This window comes from Acanthopagrus latus, chromosome 18 (genome assembly GCF_904848185.1).
Source record: "Acanthopagrus latus isolate v.2019 chromosome 18, fAcaLat1.1, whole genome shotgun sequence".
NCBI classification, from domain to species: Eukaryota; Metazoa; Chordata; class Actinopteri; order Spariformes; family Sparidae; genus Acanthopagrus; species Acanthopagrus latus.
Genome location: NC_051056.1, coordinates 25,790,305 through 25,804,651, shown reverse-complemented (window position 1 = coordinate 25,804,651; position 14,347 = coordinate 25,790,305). Strand labels below are relative to the sequence as shown.

Sequence of the window (14,347 nt, the reverse complement as noted above, 5' to 3'; positions counted from 1 at the left end):
GTATAAGACAGTGAACGAAGTATGAAATCTTTTGTGATTTTGGGATCAGCAGCACGACTCCTTATGTAAAGTCTGTTCTGAGTATTTACAGAAAATGCAAAAATAAGTTGTGAGTAATGTTGCGAGCCTGTCTGTTCGAGTCTTTTTTATAATAAGCTGAATGTAAACCAGTGAAATGTGACTGTCTTTTTTTTGTCTGACTGTCTGTTTATGTAAGGTTGCCAACACAAAAATGATTTGTTGGAAACAAATAATAGGATTAATTAATACAGAATCAACAACACAGGACACAGTAAATACATTTTAAAAGTTGTCATTATTTACAGGTTTGCTCTCCACGGTGTGGCAGGTGGGAGCTGAGAACAAAAACTAATGAGGAATATATAAAAATTATTATTATGATGTGAGGGCTCCCCCCTCAGGGAATGATAAATAGTCTTGCTAGATAGGTTCGACCTGCTACCTGGATTTTATAAGAGCCCAGCCCATCTGCATGCGCAAGTGGACACTTATAACTGGCATATAATTATGGACCAAGGATATGGCAACCTTGCCTGGGAGTGTGTATGCTTGGATGATGCGAGACTTGTGAAAGTCAAACAGCTACTTATGAGTTGAAGGTGCATGCCAGCTGACATGAAAAATCTGGTTTGTTGGCCTAAGGGCAGCGAAGAATGTTGATGGGGGAAGCTGGAGGCTTGTGATTACTCCCTGAAGCATGCAGCGCTCCGCATGACGAGCTACCTCCACACGACTCGGACATCCACAGTGACCTCTAGACAATGGTCATAGATTAGGACGGCCTCTGTGAAGCCGAGAGACAGTAAACGCGCAGAGAGAGAGATGGAGGAGGGAGAGGCGCTATAACAAGGAGATCAGTCAGAAATGTGAACAGCTCAGTGCTCGGTCCACCTCTGTGCATCCAATCAATTACTGTAATTCATTCCAGCTGTGCCCAAGAGAGTAAACACTGAGCGAAGAGTATGGCGGCTAATGATGGTACCCCTAGGATTACGAGTATTTTTGCACTGCTCGATACTTGTCTACATTTTCATCATTATTTTGTTGGCCTGGGCATTAACACACGACTCAAGCGGAAAATTATACGTAAGATGTAAGAAAATGCAGCCTTGTGTTGAGATATAAGCTGCACTGTGAATTCAGTTGTGCAAAGTAAACCTCCAGCCTGTTGATGCGCTGCAAGGTTTTACTTCCCTCATTTACCGTTATTCAGTTTTCTTAACCTTGCTCAAATTTTCTGCAAAATCTCTGTCAACTAACATATTTCTTTTTTTTGTTTTTAAGAAACTGGGAAGTTTTTCACATCTCTTGGCTTACAAATGCCAAAAAGTGTATCGAACACGCCCTCAAGACTCTTTGGTTTGTGTCTGTGTGGGTGTTTCATCGTTGTGAGAACTTTTGTCTTCAGTATTGCCTGGCATGATGGCTTACTTGTGCTCACAGAGGAAATAACTCAAACGAGAAGGTGCAGGGATACAGGTGGAAAATTGGGTCCCGGGAGAGTATTTTAGATGTATAGTGGTAGGAATGGGGGTCACTAGATAAGTCAGTCTCAATTCAAAGTTTCTGACAAGGTAATGGATGGAGGCAGTTGGAATAAACCCTTGAAGATAACGTTCGCAGGAACAGCTTAATTAACAAGTCATCCTTAAAAGATGTCCCCGTTCCTTAAAAACTTTTCACATCAGATGCACGACATAACAAAAAGTACTTCATTCCTGAGGAAACACACAATCCAACTAACAGCTGTTGAGTATTGACAGGACTAACGGGAGGGAAACAGGAAACAGGCTGAGCTTTAATTAGCATCAGTTGTGATGACTCTCTGGACATGCCGCTATGTTTGCCTTACAAGGTGAAAAAAGAAAAAAAAAATATTAGAGAAAATGGTGGAAGGAAAAACTAAGAGCTCAAATAAATATTGCCAATGTCTTGCTAATCATGCTCTAATTATATCACAAAGCAATTACACAGCAATTATAGCTCCTATTATTTCTAAATGAGCACATTTAAAAGAGAGAATACATATGAGTTGATTAAAATTATACATTAGGTGATTCAATGAGGAAATGTTTTAAAGTAAATGACTTTGTCCCTTCGCATGAAATATAGTTTAATCATTTTAGTTCCATTTGATTAAATTCACTGATAAATTGGAGGCATGTAGCTTTTCCCATGTTCCCACTCTGTCTCTGAAACGGTGTAAGAAATGAACTGCCTTGACAGCAGCGTACTACCTGCTACTGTGGCATGTGAAAAAAGCCTTGAGGTTTTTTTTAAAAGCATTATATACTATACATTATCATTCTGTGCATGCAAGCAAAACTGCCTTGGCCTGAAATGGGCTTTTCAGTGAGTTCCTCTATGTTTATTGGTCTATACAATCAGGCTGCAGGCATGGCGAGCAGTCAGCTGGCTATCAGGGAAGTCATAGCAACGACTACAATGAGGTGGAGCAGCCAGAAACAAATTAACATCAGAGCTCCACATACAGTACAGCATGGCGCTCACAAGCACAGTGAAGTTCAGCGTTAGTGTGTTCTCGTGCTTCACGGCTGCAGTGTGCAGCCGCCTGGGGCCAGGCTAGCTGGGAAACTTGACCAACTCCGAGGAAGGGAAATGGACGTGACTAACAATACACCTGCTGCTTCCAGGCAAAAAAAAAAAAATCTGCCTATTTAGACATTCAACATGCCGAAACAGAGGAATTATACACAGAACCATTACTTTGTTGTTATCTGTGTTAAATTAATGCCTAGCAATAAATACTGCAATTAATAAATGGCTTAGGGATACAACTTGTTATTGTTTTCACTTCTGATAAATCTGCAGATTTTGGTAACACTTCATTCACAGGTCCAGAGATGTCATGTAGGGAGTGATTACTGAGCAACTGTAATTTCTATGAGGTAATACCTAAATTAACACAATATTGATTAACTGATTGACATAATATAGATATCATTAGTCAGGAGGTTTCAGGGTAAAAGGTTTTGAAATTACTTAATAAATGTATTAAATTTTTATGTGATTTACCAAATTTTGTGATTTCAGTGGTGAGTTAAGTTCTATTGATTGATTGATCGATCACAAAGGACATCACAAAAGAAAACGTGAGTCATTCAACTTCTCCTAATTTGCATAATTCACATAAAAAGATGGATTCCTGTTCTCAGCTGTCTGACTAAAGACCTTTGACTCATTCACTAGTTTGTTGTTACATACTGTTTCTATATATTATTTTGTGGTAAAATTCTGTTCTTTTCCAACAAGCTTCTAATAGCTATTCAACAGCATCCCAGGAAACTTCCAAATGGTTTCTGCTTAACTTCTGCTGATCGTGCCAGCTATACTTCTAACCGGTTCTTGTCTAACTTCCCATCAGCAGGCCACTGAATAGAAGCGATTTGTTGCAGCCTAATTTCCAACAACTTTTCTTGCCAACTTCTGCTGGTCAGCAAATTGAAACCAATTCAACAATCAACAATCAGGTTCTCTCTGTTCTCTCTCTTTGTCTGCACACATACAGAAGTACAGTATGCAGGTACTAAATTGATTGTAAAATATTACTTTTTTACTTTTTTTCAACTTATTCATTTACTAGCTTGTCATCTCAAAACATAAAAATAGCAGGATTCAGACTTGATTCTTGATTGAAGTTGCATTGTTTTCAGTAATCAGCAATGTATGGTGGATGACTATTTTAAAAAGTTGGTCTGATCTGACGAAGAAGCTAGCAAGAAAGTTACGCTGGCATGATCAGCAGAATATTATTTTATAAATCATGTTGAGGTAATTTTCAATTCAAATAAGTTGAATGGTTACTGCCACCTGCTTACCATGACACTTATAAAATTAAAATAAAAGTGCATTTTAAACAGATTTTTATTTCTATCTATCATCGATCATCTTATGCAAAAGATGTTGTTTTTTTAAAAAAAAAAAGCCTGTGTGATGTCTTCAAATCAGGTCATTTACTGCTTGAAAAAATGTTAAAATGATGGAAGTCTCAAATATTGATATTCATATATTAATTTTCTTTTTCATTTTCTTTAATAAACGTCGTGATGTTTTTTCATTAACTATAAATCCTGCTGTGACCCACAACTGGTGTATAAACAGAAAATGAATGACAATATAAAAAGCTGTAAACAAATATAGTATGAATGAGAATACAAATTTTTGACAAATTAAATCAAATTACTGTATTAATTCAAGACTGAAAATGAACTTGTCCTTCATGCCTTCATTCTTTTGATGAGTTCCCAACTCATTTATTATTAATATGAAAAGATTAAACCTGGAAACAGTTTTAACATGCTGTAAGACCATATAGCATTTAATATTATCACTGCTAATATATCCCTATATATGCTCACAACTGCAGTATCATGTGTTACAAACAAGAAATGTTTAAAGTCTGATTATAACTGCCATGAAGAATATTTGAACCGCTTGATGCAGTGGTATCAATATCCTCAGTGAGATCTAGTTTTCAGTGGACATGCAGCATGCAACAATGAATTTTTTTTACTCTGCTTCTATGATAATGATGTTTTATATCAATGTTAGCAGTGTTTTTGAGCTCATTTTTCCCTCTGAGTGTTGCATCAGATAAGCTACTTTAGAAACTTAGAGGTTTCTGTTGCTGTTTCATCACTAAAGTCCACTATTACTGCACTGCTGCCGTTACAGACCCTTCTGAACTTTATTATCTTCTTGTAATAGCTCTATAAAGGTCATTTGTGATCAAATATTTATAGCCATAGCGTGCTTTAAAAGTTCAGGTAATACTTGGGTAGTCTAATATGGACATTCAATAATCAGGTGACAAAAACTATTACAGACTATGTGAGTGTCTTAAGTTCACCTCTCAAAACGTCAAGGTTGTTTTAGACCTGTACACAAATAATATAGGAAAGGACGGATATTTCTCTTTATTGTTGGGGGGGACAAAAGCAACCGCAGTCTCAAGGGCAAAACCTGAAGCGGACATCAAAGGTAGTGTTGTACCAGGAAACGCTGATTGCTATGCCTACTATTAAACTATACTGGATAATGAAAGATAAATACCTCCAGGGCTGTACCAGCCTGTTAAAGGACCGGCTGCTAATTACTATTAATATTTTGGCTGCAGGATAAATTTCAACCATGAGGTAATAAGCAGAACAAACGCAGTCATGTTCTGTAGATGTAGAAAAAACCTTTGATATATATTTTGTTGACAATATCCCCAAATGATTCCAACACTGTTCAAACTCAGAGAAATCCACAGATTCATTCAAGGCCGAAGTGTGTTCCTGTCACTACTTCCGTGAGAGGAAATTCAGCAAACTAAACTAAAATTAAGGTGAATAAAACATTAAAACATAAACCCATATGTAAAAAATTTGTACCTCAGTCACATCTTATTGATGATCATTAGCAGCAGTGGTTGTTTCATGGTGTATATCAGAATCAGATTTCTTTCATTGTCCCACAAACAGGGAAATGTGTTTGCCACAGCAGCAAAACAGGACAGAATATTACAAAAAAAATGTTGATATAAACATGACATATATGTGAGGATACAGCGACAGTGCGGTGAGTTTGACAGCAACAACATCCTACTTATTTGCATTACACATGCAGTGTTTGTCCATCTCAAACTGCAACTTTACTACACTGCCCTGTAGCTGTAAGCTAACGTTAGCAAGCAAGGTCTTACACTGACAGTGTTTGAATCTATGAATTCAGTGGCCCACTCACCAGAGACGATGCTTCTCTCTCTTCTTTCCCATCTCCTCTCGGTAAACGTTACGTCCATGAATTAAGCACAAATCCCATCCAGCTCTGGTCGGCATTACAGCACAGAAAAAAAATGGAGGTCAGATCAAAAATGGAGGCGACTGTTGCAGTCAGGCTGATAAACAGGAGTGAATAGAAATCCACCTGTCCGAAAAAAAGTGTAAAACTAATCTCCGCGCTCTCCTTCGTTGATAAACGACTCCGGGTCGAAGCAGAACCTGATGTGGCTCCAGGTGTTTATTCTCCACTGGGTCAGGCTTTAATCCAGAACTCTACCTGGCTCTACTGCGCAGTTGAGCACCACTCCACCAGGCCCTTCACTCACCACTCCGCAAAAAAATGTTTTGTTTTGATGGAGCCCCCGTGTGGCGGGAGTTACACACGATTACGTTTGATTGACATTAATGTCGGGAGGTGGAAAAGACGGTGGATCGATTTGACGAGAGGCTGCGGCGTTTCAACATTCATTAACATGATGTAACACACGTTATTTTCTGCGGTTTGCAGAGTTACGAATGTACATTAAATGCATCACTCGAAATTTTAACGGCTACACAGCACAATCTCCCATGGCAACCGCGGAGTTTCCAGCCAAGACAGGTGAATGGTGTCGGCTGAAGTTAGACCTCAGAGGAAGCAAAACAACTACATGATTACATTTGGAAAGTTGGGCTGAAGATGAGAGGAGCTGGTCGTGTTGCCAAGAGAAGGGAAACTACCGAGTTGCCGAGCTACTGCGTGAGTGGAATCGACGAGAGAAACTCCAGCGGGCGTCTCCTCCAATTAGCCTGGATACCCTGGTGAGTTAGCTTCACAAGATGGCTGACTAGCATTACAGTTTCGTTGTGAAACTGTTCAGTAGTGTGTTATTTTTACTCCCGAGATTCGTAGAGCAAACACAGTCGGGATATTGCGTGTAAGTGAGGTATTGAGTATGCCGTGGTTGATGTTGTTGAGCTGTTTAGACGCCAACGCTGTCGGCTTAATTGCAGCCTAGAAGCTGAAGTGCTACTGTCATAGCTGCTGCGGTAGCGCAGGTAAAGCTGGTGAGGTTATTTGTGTGTATTTGCAATGTTTAAGCTGGTATGTAAGCAGAGAAATATGTGAATTTGCCTGAGAGGATTTCTAAAACTGAGATTACGGACTGATGCCCGTTTTAAAGGAACACATATCCAATGCTGTGAAGAGACTTGAAGGGGAACAATTAAGTTGAAGAAGTTTTTGATACTAATGGAACTCAACTGGAAAATGGCAAGCTTTAAAGGGGCTAAGACTGTAAACTGAAATGTCTGAGTAGTACATTTAATTTTGTTGTATGGACAATTTAATTGAGTCAGTAATTTTCCATTGCCTTGTTTGAGTTGAATTTGTCCTATTTTGAACAGAGGTATTCAAGTATTAGTGTTACATGCTTTAAGGATTATGTATCCAAGGAATCAAAACTGAACACAACCTCTTGACAATATTTGTTTGTTTATTTATTCATTATCTTCCATAAGCTGGTGTTTTGTGTGGGCTGGAGGTCTTATTGCTCTTCATAGAGTCTGCTACAGCCAATCTCCTTGACAACCTAGTATATGAAAGAAACCCATAGCCAAATCAGTTCCTAAGTTTTTAGTCAAATGTATTTTCCAAAACCCTAAATACTGATACCTAGAGTATTAGGGCCAGGATTGGTGCTATAGGCTTTCTGTGGATAGATTAACCCCTCTCTCGGGTTACAGGAGTTACAGTGACACCGCTGAATATTACTCAGGACCCTAACTTTGGAGACTTTCAGAGCTGTATATGCCAACAAAGAAAGAAAAGTATTTTGGAGGGGAAGCCGTGTTTGTGCCCTTGGGACATATACAGTCATGTTTGTAGCCTCACCAAGTGGTTTTTGTGCTTAAACCTACCCAGACGCTAAGCACAGCTTTGTGACGAGAGAAACAATGCTGACTGTAGCCAGCATTATGAGGTTTCTTCTTTGTCCTCTTTGTACTAATGTCAACTTTTTAAGTGCACTCCCGAACCTCAGGTCGTAGCCGATCATAAATACAAGAAGAGCCATTATTTAATTTAAGGTGATGAATTTAAAGTGATGAGTTGAATTACCCCTCTCCTTCTAATTAAAATATAGTTGTGTCCTGACCATGGCTTCCTCTGGTGAAAGAAGGAGACAAATGACTGCATTAAAATAATTTAGAGCCCTTCTTTGAATTAGAGTTCTCAGAAAATAAAGGCTCATTTGAATTGTCTGTGGCCTCCAAAATACCTTGTCTGTAGATGCAAATCATGATAATTAATATGTGATGAATAGGTCTGCTTTTTTCAACAGCTCATACGCACAAAGATAATAACAGTCTGACGTCTATTTGTCTTGCTTAACTTCAATATATTTCCGCAGGTTTTAAAAGAACCATGGCCCACATCAGACTAATTCACAAAACAGCATTATGGATGTTTGTTTATAATATGTCTCTATATTGACAGCATTGTGGCAATTACTGTAAATAGGTCCAGCCATTGTCAAGCATTTCCATTTCCATTACTATGACTGCTTTATTAAATCAAACAAGGATTTACGATGAAGCAGTGCGCCAGTGAAGTACAACCTGTTGTTTTGATCATGTGGAGATGAAGCTGACATCTTTAAGACTGTTTTGTGCGTAAGATCTTTGCTGGACAGATCAGAGTTTCAGCAGATGTTTTTAATAACAGTGGCAGTGTATTTCATGTGCTCTCATAAACCATTGCAGGAAAACCAGAGTTTGCTGCCAAGAGCACTGACACAGTAGGCAGCACAGAATCCAAACCTTCAGAAGACAGTAAGTTGTAAAGCAACCAAAATATTTTACAAATTTTAAAGTTCATTCTCGTCAGTATTTCACCACCTGATAGGAGTTTAAAACTGGGTCACACTTAATGCTAAAAGATTCTGGTTGTAGCAGTGGAATATGATAAATCAAGTTTGAACACTTGCACTTCACTTGAGTATTTTCCATTTCATGCTAACTTTCAAAGGGAACTATTGCACTTTCCTCCAACATGTGGATTAGAGCTATATGTAGTATTTAATGGACTAAACACATGATGATAATGTTTAGATCATACAATATATTTTTTACAGATGAAACTACTCGGTATACAGCATGCAAGGTAAATGGACTACAACACTAAAGTGCAGCATACATTTATGAACACTTTATAACTAAAATGGCACTTAGTAGAGTGCATACCTCCGCCAAGTCTCAACAGTCCCCTTTATTTCAATCAAGCCTAATCTAATATTAAATAAACTTATTTAAGTCTGTGAAAATCCATTCAGCAGGGGTTTTTGTAATCCTGCTGACAAACCAGCCAACAAACAGAAAAAAGTGAAAACATACCCCTCTGGCGAAGGTCATAATCAGCTTCCAGTAGCATTGCGTTACATTACAAGATTACTGCCATTAAAAAGTAGTTTGTTATGTTACACTATCAAAGTAACTTGTTGGAGAACTTTTGTGTTACTAAAAATAAAAACCTCTGCGCATCCCTCTCTAAATGTTTCGACTCTATCAACATTAAACTGCATGCTCTAACAAGAACAGGAATGACAGAGGGAGTAACCCTTTCACAGCTCTTTAGTCATCTGTTATGTTTGACTGAAACATAAAATCGAGAGGGTACAGGGGCGCATATAGCTTTAAATGTTCACACAACATGTAGCATTGGCTAATTCTTAAAGATTTCTAAACTATAAAGTCTGAATTATTTGAAGCCCATAAGAAATAAACCAAAACTGATGGGAGCTAACAAATAGCTGCTGCACCAGGATAGTGAAACTTACTGTCCCACACAGTATGAATGAAAACACAGGCTTGTACATACTACAGTAAATGCTGCCCTCTTTGCCATGCCAGCTGAGTTACACCAGCACGCTGACAACAATCCAAAGTTGGTTGAAATTCAGAACAAACAAACCACAATGGTGAAATTCTGTGTACAGAAATGGATTACTCATTTGAAAACATAACTCAGAAACAGATCACTTGAGATGCACAACTAGTGCATTGCATTTCTTAGAAAGACCTTATCCTGTGGAGGTTTTTGTGGTTCTTTTGTCAAGAAACAAAGTAAAGTTTGCATTCACTGTCTCACGAAAGCACATTGTGTGAGTCCTTGAGGCTTCCCTCCATAAACTTCAGGCGAGACAATTTTGCGACATGTTGGGTAATTAGCAGACCTCATCCTCTTTGCCTTGGCAAGTGTTCCAGCCTGAATCCTCAATGTTTTACAGGTCAACTCAATGAAATATGACCCGGATCAATAGAAAGTGTAATAAAGGAGGGTTGTCACTGTGCTGTTTTACTCACCAGCAGCAGTTGTAGTGAATAGACCAAATGAAAGGTCAAATAAGACCCTCTAATTGCAGTTGTTTGCTCCCCTCATGTGTTTACCCTTGAATTCTGCAGTGGCAGAAGACACAGCTTCATCAACAGAGCCAGCATTGTTAATCCATCTCTGCCGCTGTTGTTTACCGTTCTGCCTTGTCTCACTTGCATCACTCTGCCCCAAGAGACCTGATTCAACATTCAACTTTTACTTTACTTGCTAAAGAGGAACCCATTAAGAGCGCTTGTCACTTCTACAGTAATGTCCATCTCATTTCCTTTCTACTGGTTTGAAAGCTGTAGTTGAACAAGGAAGCAGTAATTCTAGGTGCACATTCTGCAGCGGCTTCAGCCACTTGGTACACGACATGATGCCTTTAAGGTCGGTTCTGTCAAAATTCCAGTTTCCAATAGGACCTCTGCAGTTCCTTACTGCGAATCAGCAGTTAATATGACTTGAATGAAACTATTAAGTTTTATTGAATTATGAACTCAATAAAATGTAATAGTTTCATCTGCTACCCTCTTCTCATGGAGCCCATTGACCAACTCCAGTAATTATGCTTTTTTAAACCCTGGAGCGTTCAATGCTGTGTGTGCTGTTCACCTCGCACTATTTTAACTTTTATTTCCGGGAGGTTATTAGCACCATTTAGCTAACAGTTGTTTACTTTCATCACTGGAGATCCAGATGGCTCCTCTGCAGGGGATTGGGATTACAGGTAGTGATAGCATGCATGTTATAATCCAATTTAAGTCGTAAGATCATTTGTGCACAATCCCCCACCTGTGTTATTTTTTATTTTTATTTTTTTTTAAAAAGAACTGAATGATAGAAGATTGTCAACAGATTGCTCTCAGTCACTTCATTGTTTGTAATATCATATTAGATATCTCAGATAAATCACATTATTCAGTTATCTCTGCATTGCCTGAGTACTTTAAGATCACAGTTTGAGAGCTGCTGAGCGTGCCTGCTGTCACAGCCCAACAGGTGTAATGGTGATATCACAGCAGATGTTTTCACACATCATTTAATCCTCATCCACGTAAGTGGCTCAGAGTACACTTTCACACATTGTGCCAGCTGTGTCACATTGGTTTATGCTTCAAAAATATACTTCCGACCAAATGTCACATAACAACGTGCCAGAATTTAAATGGATAAATTTATGTGAATTTATGTGGTCAAAGGCTTGTTTTGTTCACTGGCCATCGAAGTAATGTTAAGAGCATCAGAGTATTTCAACTTTTCAGAAACGTCAGAGGAGGGAGTGTACCAACTGCAAGATGGCACCTCAGATTGTTTAAAGCTGGGCAGAGAAAACAAGCTGTCATGTTCGCACAATTTCTTTTTTTACCCTATCTAGCAGTTACAGAGCAACATTATCATTCATTCGGTGCTGTGCTTGTCCACCTGGTGGACGTAAGTATTCACTCTCTCTTTATCTCTGTTTTTGGTTGCACCAACTGCTGAGAAAAATATCCAGAGCTTAGGTGCAAAATGTTTCCTCTAGCTGCTAACTGTGCTTGTCAGCCAGTCTGTGTTTAGCAGGTAACGTGCGGTGGTTATTTTAGAGCTATTTTGTGCTGAACAGCAGCTGTCTGCTTTGACCATGAACAACACAATGAAGGTACGAAAGAGTGAAACATGACAGTGAAGTTGCAGTCAAATTCAGAATATCAGCTGAAAGATGTTTTTTAAGCTCTGTAAAGCTAAGAGGAACTGTAGAAGCCTTTCCACATAACACATAGCAATTTTGATCCAATGACGTTATACTGTATGTTATCTGCTTTTATTAAAATATGGTTTAAAGATCCTGTACTGAAAATGTTACATCAGTAAACGTATGTAATGTACTTAAAGTCCTCTAAAAGTTTACTTTAAAGTACCCCGAACTTGATCGTAAAGTGGCAACATTTAACTTCTCCATTCTCAGTGTTTCCAAGTGGTATTATTGTTGTTGCAACGACAAATGGATTGTTTGTTTTCCTCAAATAACAAAAATGTGAGCTTATTCAGTCATTTAGTCTGTAATAGAAATTGATCACCAGTTAACCTTCAGTTTCCCTGCGGCAGACAACATTATATAGTGATTGCGAGGGTTTATAGGGAACCAGTGTAAAGGCAGATGGTTTCATTATTCTATATCCATTACATTGTGCAATCAGCATTTACTACATAATGATACGTTCAAGCAGAAAACTTGTTTATTGCCAGGTTAAGTGCAGTACTTGGGTAAAGGTACTTAATTACATTTGACCCTTGCACTGAACGGGAGAATACATCAAAGCTTATAACGGATTATAATTGCTGTTTTCTATTAGATTCTTTTTTTTAATCAAAGAGCAGAACTTTGTACATTTAGATATTTACCACATTATCTTGACAACATGCCACCACACACATGTATCATAAGACATGAACCCAATGGCATGTTGTGTGCTGTTTCATACTAAATATTAAATAACATTTACAAAGATTCATGAATAGTTCAGTTCAAATAATTTCATATTGATTGTTGCTGAAGGGATTCATTCTGTTCCTTTATTTTACCAGATGGATGCAGTTAAATCAGCATAATTCATAATTAATGCATGCGTGAATGAATGAATCATTACGCCCCTATTGATAGTAATTAATTGTATTAATATTTGATGACTGACAAGAAAAAGGTGTCATGCAGGATTAAGCAGAAAAAGGGTGGAAATCTGAAATCAAGTTTAAAGGGTTCAACTTGTTTTCTATGTAAAGCAGAGCTCTACGAGGAAAACAGGGTCACATTTATAACAGTGTAGATTAATTACTTCGTTATTTCGATAACACATGAGGTGCAAACAATTAACTGCTGATTTATTAATGAAAGTATGATCAATATTTCTAAATTTAATGAGTTTAGGTAGCATTTCATTACACGGACGCCGATCATTTAATCATTTTTTGACTTTTTTTTTTTTATTACCAAGGTATTTGAAATTAGGCTGCTGTCTCTCACAAGTTCATCAAGCAGAAGTGAAAGAGTGTGTTCGGTTTTTACATTTGAAAGGTCAGTTTTGAAATGAATTAATATTGTCTGGGAAGAATTTTAACTTTTAGTTTTGGACTTTGCCAGAGCTGAATGCTCTTGCAAAATAATATCATTCACTGGTTGTTTATCATGTCACCGTGCACAGGCAGACTGTCCTCAATCTTTTCTTTTATTTCAACTGCTGTCTAACCATCGTTAACTGTGACTGACTACCTAAATTACAAATGACAAACTATGAGCCCAGAAAATAGAAATTATAGTAAGTAATTCAATGTTAATCAATTATAGGTATTCTCAATCAGCAATAAATCGTGGGGGTAATTGGTCACAACGCTACGACTGTGACAACACAAACAATCTGATATGTGGATGTGCCAGACTGCATGTGCTCGACCAGCCGAGCGTGACAAGCAAAGTTTCCAGTACTGAGCAGAATTGAGCCCATTATAAGTCGACAGAATAATAAGAGTGTAATAAGTGAAGCATATCTTCTGCCCTATATAGAGAATTTCCTCTCCCTCTGCGCCAAACAAAGCTTCTGAGGCCTGCGGCTAATCACTGCCCTTTACCTGTTGTCATTCATCTCGAGGAGTCAATTGGTCTGCTTCTGCAGGGTGCAGAGGTAATTACGATTTGGCTATGACTTGCGTTTGGCTCTATTGTTTGACTCTGCGGCACACACGCTGGGATACCGGGGACTCGAAGCTCAGAGCTCATTCAGGAGAGTTCCACTTTGACTACACCACTCAATGTTCCCCCAGAGAGCTCTGCTGCTAACTAAACAAAGCTCAGCCAAGACGAGTCAAGATCATCGCGGTGGAAAAAAAAAAAATCCTGCACCTTTTTTTTTTTTTTTTTTTTTTTATCTTCTACTCAGGGCGCTTTATTTGTTGAAGTACCATTTTCAATGCACCCTAAGACGCTGAATATTTTCTCTTTCACTGCCTCTGTTCCATTTATGGGTGATTGAAATAGTTGCAAAGCAAGAAGAACAATTTCACAATATTGCTGTCTAGATATTTTTCACAGATCTGCCTCCTCTTCAAACTCAGAATTGTATTAATATTTAATCGCATTATAAATTGGATGAGGAATACAATTATGTAAGTAAATACACCTGTCCCATCAAGCAAGAAATTGAGAAAATCCCCC

At 38.3% G+C, this 14,347-nt stretch overlaps 1 protein-coding gene and 1 long non-coding RNA gene across 11 annotated transcripts in view; one reads left to right on the top strand and one right to left on the bottom strand.

Moving 5' to 3' along the window:
* LOC119006951 overlaps positions 1 to 6,177 on the bottom strand; it is a 108,461-nt gene extending 102,284 nt beyond the window's left edge. For 5 of the 10 annotated variants that reach the window (XR_005070961.1, XR_005070960.1, XR_005070956.1 and 2 more), the window contains exon 1: positions 5,770 to 6,177. This is a non-coding gene — a long non-coding RNA (uncharacterized LOC119006951). The remainder of the gene's footprint in view (positions 1 to 5,769) is intronic. The other 5 variants (XR_005070952.1, XR_005070953.1, XR_005070954.1 and 2 more) reach the window with 1 other exon arrangement.
* A 183-nt stretch (positions 6,178 to 6,360) lies between these two features.
* Positions 6,361 to 14,347, top strand: part of tnmd (tenomodulin) — a 71,586-nt gene continuing 63,599 nt past the window's right edge. Inside the window, exons 1-2 of the mRNA XM_037076109.1 lie at positions 6,361 to 6,608; positions 8,550 to 8,618. The gene's annotated coding sequence lies outside the window, so the exon portion shown is untranslated. The remainder of the gene's footprint in view (positions 6,609 to 8,549; positions 8,619 to 14,347) is intronic.